General features: G+C 44.2%; 1 long non-coding RNA gene across 2 annotated transcripts in view; it reads left to right on the top strand.

The window, feature by feature from the left end:
* The first annotated feature begins 2,734 nt into the window (after positions 1 to 2,734).
* LOC144901528 (uncharacterized) overlaps positions 2,735 to 7,298 on the top strand; it is a 61,542-nt gene continuing 56,978 nt past the window's right edge. The window contains exons 1-2 of one of the 2 annotated variants that reach the window (XR_013629570.1): positions 2,735 to 3,050; positions 3,357 to 3,414. This is a non-coding gene — a long non-coding RNA (uncharacterized LOC144901528). Of the gene's footprint in view, positions 3,415 to 7,298 lie in introns of both variants that reach the window. The other variant, XR_013629569.1, reaches the window with a different exon arrangement.

The following is a 7,298-nucleotide window of genomic DNA, read 5'->3' as shown; positions in this document are numbered from 1 at the left end:
AATAAAAAAACAACTCTTAAAGTTTCCCATAATGCAATGCATCTGAGCAATGAATTCATTGGGGTACTGCGGTGACGTCAGCCTCCCTCTGAGCACTGAGTGCCGTGCTACTCTGACTTCCTCTGGTGGAGAGAGGTTGCATTGCAGTGCCATCCATTTTCTATGCGTCTTGTCCTCCAATGAAATGCTTTGCTTAATCTAATGCATTTTTTTTCATTTTAAACTTGGATTGCTACATTGCTCTTTTGGGTGTTAAGTTGCTGTGTGATGAGTTTATTGAACTTTTGGTAGAAAAGCGGCTTATGAGTCCTCCAGTCCTGAACCCAAGAGAGCACCTGTGGGGGCACTGTCAACGAGTAATAGTGATGTCATGATGGAGGATTCTGGGGGAGGAATCTGCGCAACCCTGGTGAATTCCATGCCCAAGTGGATTAAGGCAGTGCTAGATAACAATACCCCCTTTCCTTTTCCACTACAGGAACTTTATGAGAAACTTTCCTATTTGCACTGGCAGTTTTCCACCAAAATCTTCCTGGGTAAAAGTTCCCGGAAGTATGGAGGGGGGGGGGGCTGTGTTGATGAATGCTGAACAGAATATTTGTCAGAATATTTATCAAGAATATTATTTCATTCTTTCTGCAATGAAGGAAAGTTATCTTAATATAATAGTTTTTATATGCACTAATATATCAACCTAGCTATCTGATTTTGCATATTTGGAGTATAAATTGATCATATTTTTCCAAAATCTTTGATTTATTGCCAAAAGTTATGTTTTTATTATATCCTGAAATATTATGAAAATGTGTTCGTAATATTTTACAGCAAATAACTAAGTGTGTATTCTTTTATTCCAAGAAAGAATTCAGTAATATCGTCTGTTTTTCTGAGCCAAAGGTTCAATAGCTGAAGCAAACATCGCTGGTGATAAACCGACAACCCTGAGCACATGGTTCTGATAAAATGCAATTTGTATACACGTCATCTTTTGCAAACTTGGAAAATGTTCTAACAACATTTTAAAATTCTTCTGGAAAATCAAATATTTCAAGTACTTTATAGAGGTAAGACCGTTCAAGTCGGTCAAATACCTTTTTGGCATCAACTGCCATCTGTGTTAAATCTTCCTTGCGCTTCTTATTCCATTATTCCATTAAATATTCCATATTCCATTAAAGAAGTAAGGACTCGCCGAAGATCATCAATCTGACTGTGTTGGACAATGCTTGTAGACATTAAGAAACTCAGAACACTTTGTTTTGGAGTACCTCATGGAAATGTTCTAAGTTCATTACGTTTCTATAAAGGTTGTACCATCAAAATTCATTAAACTTGACAGTGGAGCAGAGCCGGCATCAGTCACCCCTGCTTAATAAATGGACACAAATTTTCACAGACACACCAAAATCATGCAGACGGTCCTCTTAGAAAAGTGGAAGCTGTCATAGTGGGCATCGACACCATATTTTCACTTCCTGTTGGGTGTTTAGTTCTGATACGCAGTTCAGTAGGGCAGCAGCAACCCAACTATGAAAGAGCTGATGAATCTTCAGGATCTTTTCCATTCCGCTGCCCCCCCACCCTCTTGCCAGCCCATAATGAAAATGGATGGCACTGCAAAGCAACCTCTCTCCGCCAGAGAAAGTCAGAGTAGCACAGCACTCAGAGGGAGGCTGACGTCACCGCAGTACCCCAATGAATTTGAATTTGCTCAGATGCATTGCATTATGGGAAACTTTAAGAGTTGTTTTTTTAATTAGTATTTCTCTGGTATACTTTTCGAGTGTTAAGTTACTGTATGATGAGTTTAGTGTTCCTACAAAGGGGTGACACTGTGACTCTTGCCAGCCCATAATATTATGGAAAGGATGTAGGTTTGAGGAATGATGGGCTGTTTGTTTTTTTTATAAACTCTCGTACTCCGGTTTCCTCCCACATTCCAAAAACATGCTAAGTTAATTGGCGACTCCAAATTGTCCATGGTGGTGTTCTCCGCGTGCATGCGTGGGTTTTTCCGGGTACTCCGGTTTCCCACATTCCAAAAACATGCTAGGTTAATTGGCTCCAATTTTTTTTTCACACTGGGCCATGTAATTTTTTTTCTTTTTCTCCCTTAATATTATTAATAATTTTGTTTAAGGGGCGGCAGGGCGGTCTAGTGGTTAGCGTGCAGACCTCACAGCTAGGAGACCAGGGTTCAGTTCCACCCTCGGCCATCTCTGTGTGGAGTTTGCATGTTCTCCCCGGGTTTTTTCCGGGTACTCCGGTACTTTCCTCCCACATTCCAAAAACATGCTAGGTTAATTGGTGACTCCCAATTGTCCATAGGTATGAATGTGAGTGTGAATGGTTGTTTGTCTATATGTGCCCTGTGATTGGCTGGCGACCAGTCCAGGGTGTACCCTGCCTCTCGCCCAAAAAAACAGCTGGGATAGGCTCCAGCATACCAGTGACCCTAATGAGGATAGGCGGCATAGAAAATGTATGGACGGATGTGTCGGGCTGAAGGGGATTCCAAGCTTCCGCCGCCATCGCGTGCGGTTCCGTGGTCCACATCCTCAGAGATGCATTAGTTGATGAGTAACACCAGCTGACCCATGAAGGACGTTTCTTAGCACCATGAAGACGCTGCATCCCATCTTGTTCAGCCTTCTCAGGGAAAAGTGATTCTACTTGAATGACCATCGCCCACCTCCTCTTCGCCTTCGCCAGCTGTGTGTGTAGGAGTACAAGGGTGAAGGAGGAGCACTCTGCGTGGGCTGAACAGTGTTCGGGCTTTCTCTGCTGTGGTGTTAATAGGCCTTTCTCTCCTCTCAGCGGGACAGAAAGCCGCCGTGCGCACCGAGGTAATGGAGTGAAGGAGAAGCGGATGGAATATGTGTGGGCGACGCATGATGAAGGCCGCACACCTCTTTCTCTCTCTTTTAGCCTACCTCGCTCACTTTTTCCCTGCACTTGCTTTCTCTTTCAACTCATCCCGATGCGAACGGCACTCTCGTCTCTTCCTCGTCAAGAGCTTTGCCGGCACATCCAAGGACAGGCTCGGAAAAGTGAGTGCTAAAAAGTCCCTGACAGAGTTTAACATGTATTAGCACATGTGGTCCGTGCCTCAAAGAGACATCAACGCCTCTGCATGCTAATTGTATTGTTTGGAAAAAAAAAAAAACACGCACTTCGTCTCACTTGGCGGCGCTTCCGTGTCCGCATCCAAACACATGGGAGAGTGAAGTCACTCTGTGGGAGAGTCAAAGCGCCTGTGAGGAAGACGGGGCAAGCGTCCAGCCAAGCTGCTATGAATTTATTTGTTCAGTCACATGACAAGAATATTGATTCAGGGGTCTGGCTCTTCTCCTCAGCAATTGAGGGAAGTCATTCTGACATCTAGCGCCTGGTTGGGGTGGCGTTATAAACCAGGTAGGAGATCATCAACGCTTGCTTGGGAGTTGTTATGGCTCTAGGTTGTTGTTGCTCATCCATAAAGGCCTGCCTTGGCTCAGGTCTGAGCATTGGCTGAGTGTAAAGGACGGCTTACTAAAGAAATAGTTGATCCGAGCCAGTATCAAGTCACCCATTTTCTGGGTCGCTGCGCTGAATAAATAGCACCGACACAAAATTAGCTGATCACATTGCTATTTCACCTAGTGAACTGTCGATTGTGAATATTAAACAGTCACACCAATCCTGGTGTGTGACTGACAGGAAGAAAAGCTCTGAGTCGATTATATAAAATCTCTAATATAAGACGAGCCATATTTTTTTATGCTACAGCATGCTACCGGCGTCTTGTTTCCGAGCGCTTAATATGTAATTCCCGACTAAAACACTAGGGTGAGCAACCACTCTTTTTTTCTCTTTGACTAGCTAGCTTCCAGTGCTAGTCGTCAGCAATGGCGACTGGTGAAATCTACTTAAATCCACACTGTAACGACCTGTTGTTGTCATATTGATGTTCTGAATTCTGAAGTTGACTGTGTTGGAACTACACTACAGTCGGTGTTGACGTTGCCGGAAATGTTGTACAAAATCCGACCAATAATATCTATGGTACGGGGTCGTTCCTGACGCGAGGTTCAAATTTTTTGTGGTCCGTGTCAAGCTCTGCCAGAGGGTTAAGGAGGCGGAGCAAGTCGGCAGAATTCATTCATTCATCTTCTACCGCTTTTCCTCACGAGGGTCGCGGGGGGTGCTGGAGCCTATCCCAGCTGTCTTCGGGCGAGAGGCGGCGTACACCCTGGACTGGTCGCCCGCCAATCACAGGACAAATATAGACAAACAACCATTCACACTCACATTCATACCTATGGACAATTTGGAGTCGCCAATTAACCTAGCATGTTTTTGGAATGTGGGAGGAAACCGGAGTACCTGGAGAAAACCCACGCATACACAGGGAGAACATGCAAACCGAGGGTGGAATTGAACCCTGGTCTCCTAGCTGTGAGGTCTGCGCACTAACCACTAGACCGCTGTGCCGCATCGGCAAAATTAAGCCTTTAAAACTTAAACACCCCATGGTGCACCTCTTCTACTCCTGAACCCGAAGGGTGGATTGTACGTTCCAGGTTGGGAGTGAGGTCTGTCCCCCAGGTGGAGGAGTATCTCGGGGTCTTTTTAACGAGTGACGGAAAGTTGGAGCATGACTGTACCGAACTGTCATGGTGAAAAGAGAGCTGAGCTGAAAGGCAAAGCTCCCAATTTACCAGTCTATCCATGTTCCCACTCTCGTCTATGGTCATGAGATTTGGGTCTTGACTGAAAGGACAAGGTCACGGATCCAAGCGGCTGAAATGAGTTCCCTCCGTAGGGTGGCTGGACTCACCTAAAGAGATCTGGGGTCATCATTCACATCGAGAAGAGCAGCTTCCCTCGTGAGGTGTTCTGGGAATACCCAACTAGAAGAATTCCCCGGGACATCCTAGGACACATTGGAGGGATTATGTCTCACAGCTAACCTGGGAACGCGTTGGTGTCCTTCCCATAGAGCTGAAAGAGGTGCTGGACACGGGAAAGTCTGGACTTTCCTACTGATGTCTGCTGTCCCGGCGACTTGGACCCGAAATTGGAATGAAATGGAACCTATGGAATGATGTGTTGCCATGTGAATGTAATCTGCTCTTTAACCTCTGCTTTTTCTTTAACCAATCAAAAAACTACATTCAATGACGTCCTCTGATTGGTTGATCAAAACAAAGCCAAGTTTGACAAGCCGATTAGTAATTTGGACACAAAAACACAGACAATGGCTGACAGAGGAGAAGGCCAATTGGTCTCAGACAAGACAAGAAGAACTACAAGAAGACAAGAAGAACTACACACGGTAAGGACGACGGTCAACCCAAAGCTAGCTAGCTAACTTGTCTGAGCCTGGGAAAGGGTTTGTTCACCACTTCCAGACCGGTGCTTACAAGCGGTAGGCTACAACTGGCTTACAGTCTCTTAACAGAATATACTTTAGTTTTTATATTTTGACATGTTGTCAGGGAAATATTATTTCTGACCAGATGACGTTGGAGTATAGAGGTTTGAAGCTATCTGATGCTACATTAGGTAGCTTCCACTGGTGATCGCCGGTGCTTAAGTTCAAAAGAAATGATCTGAGACAATGTATTGAAAGATCAAGGTTTAACTGGGTTTCATATTTTAGTAATAATGTCATATTAATAATAGTAATAGTAATAATGCTAATTCATCCCAATATGTAGAATGGCTTTCTCTCTAATGCTACACCTGCTAATACTGCATCCATCCGTCCGTTTTCTGTCTGGGCATGCTGGAGCCTATCCCAGGTTTTGGCGAGAGGCAGAGTACACCCTGGACTGGTCGCCAGCCAATCACAGGGTACATATAGACAAACAACCATTCACACTCACATATTCATACCTATGGACAATTTGGAGTCACCAATTAACCTAGCATGTTTTTGGAATGTGGGAGGAAACCGGAGTACCCGGAGAAAACCCATGCATACACGCGGAGAACACAAACTCCACACAGAAATGGGAGACGCCTGAGTGGGGAATCGAACCCCGGTCTCCTAGCTGTGTCGCCTCCATTCCAACAACTTGTCCATCGTGCAGCCCTCTAATACTGCAGTTTTATATAATTGTAGTATTGTGGTATTCCTGAGCTCGAGTACCAAATACAGGTACCACTGGTCACACCAGACGAGTATCCTGCAATGATGTCATTAATTAGTAACTAATTTTAACTGTGTAAAAGCACGCACAGCTGCGGCAATGTCCTGCCTTGACCTGGTTTTGCAGAAAAAGCAAAGCCAGATTATGGTGGGACCATCTCGCAATAATTTTACATCAACCAAACAACCAAACAATACGATCTGTTCTATGTAAGACGCATAGAAAGAACACAATTGTAAAACTAATTTTGCTTGAAATTTGCAAACAATTCTATCCACACAATGAAAAAATACTTCCAAAAGTTTGCTGCGGTTTAATAGTAAGCAGCTAAAAGGGAAAAGAAAACAATATTGTTGTTGTTTTCGCATGGCATGCATGCGGATGAATGCAGTTTTCTTACTTGTTCTCTTCATGCAGGGGCGTTTGCACACTCTCGAGTGCTTTTGTCCTTGTGGAAGTTTGTCACGATGACAAGAGCCGCTCGTCCTTGACTGCATTGTGAGCATTATGAGTAGGGTCTACTCAGTAGACAAAAGAGTCTTTCTCATAAATGAATCATAATCGTAAACAAGTGGTGCCTGCACCGCTAAAAAGATACAATAAATGGCTCTAGTATATGGCTTCAACTTGATTTTTTTTTTCCATTGAAACTTTCCATTTAGTTAAATGGGAAGGGGGTTTCCATAGCGACTTTAGAAAACATGCAGCTCTTTAGTCAGATGACATATTTAGATATGCAAAGCATTTTAAAATGGTGTTCAGGTATTAAGTTGCACAACAGATGGATGGTGAAGATGTTACTGCAATCCACTTGAGTTGTCTATCAGGAGACACACATGGGGGGGTTGCCGTGTGTGGATGGGGGGGGGGGGGGGTGGTTCCCCTTCTTTTCTGAGAGAAGGGTGGTCCCTGACAGGAAACATTGACCACAAACCGTTTTTCTACCACCTCGAGTAACCACACACACACACACACACACACACACACACACATATTGGTAGCCTTCACCATGCATGTACCAAATGCTTTTTACACACTTGTCCGCAAAGATATCAAAGATGGAAGGAAAATATAACATGTGTGTTAGTGATTTCCCTTCACTTTGAATGAGGAATTCCCCAACCGGTTCTTCAAAGCCACCGTCTAGTCGGATTTACTGAT

The sequence above is a fragment of the Doryrhamphus excisus genome, linkage group LG12 (genome assembly GCF_037039965.1).
Source record: "Doryrhamphus excisus strain RoL-2023G ecotype Guam linkage group LG12, RoL_Dexc_Guam_v1.1, whole genome shotgun sequence".
Taxonomy (NCBI): Eukaryota; Metazoa; Chordata; class Actinopteri; order Syngnathiformes; family Syngnathidae; genus Doryrhamphus; species Doryrhamphus excisus.
This window is presented reverse-complemented; position numbering and strand designations above follow the sequence as displayed.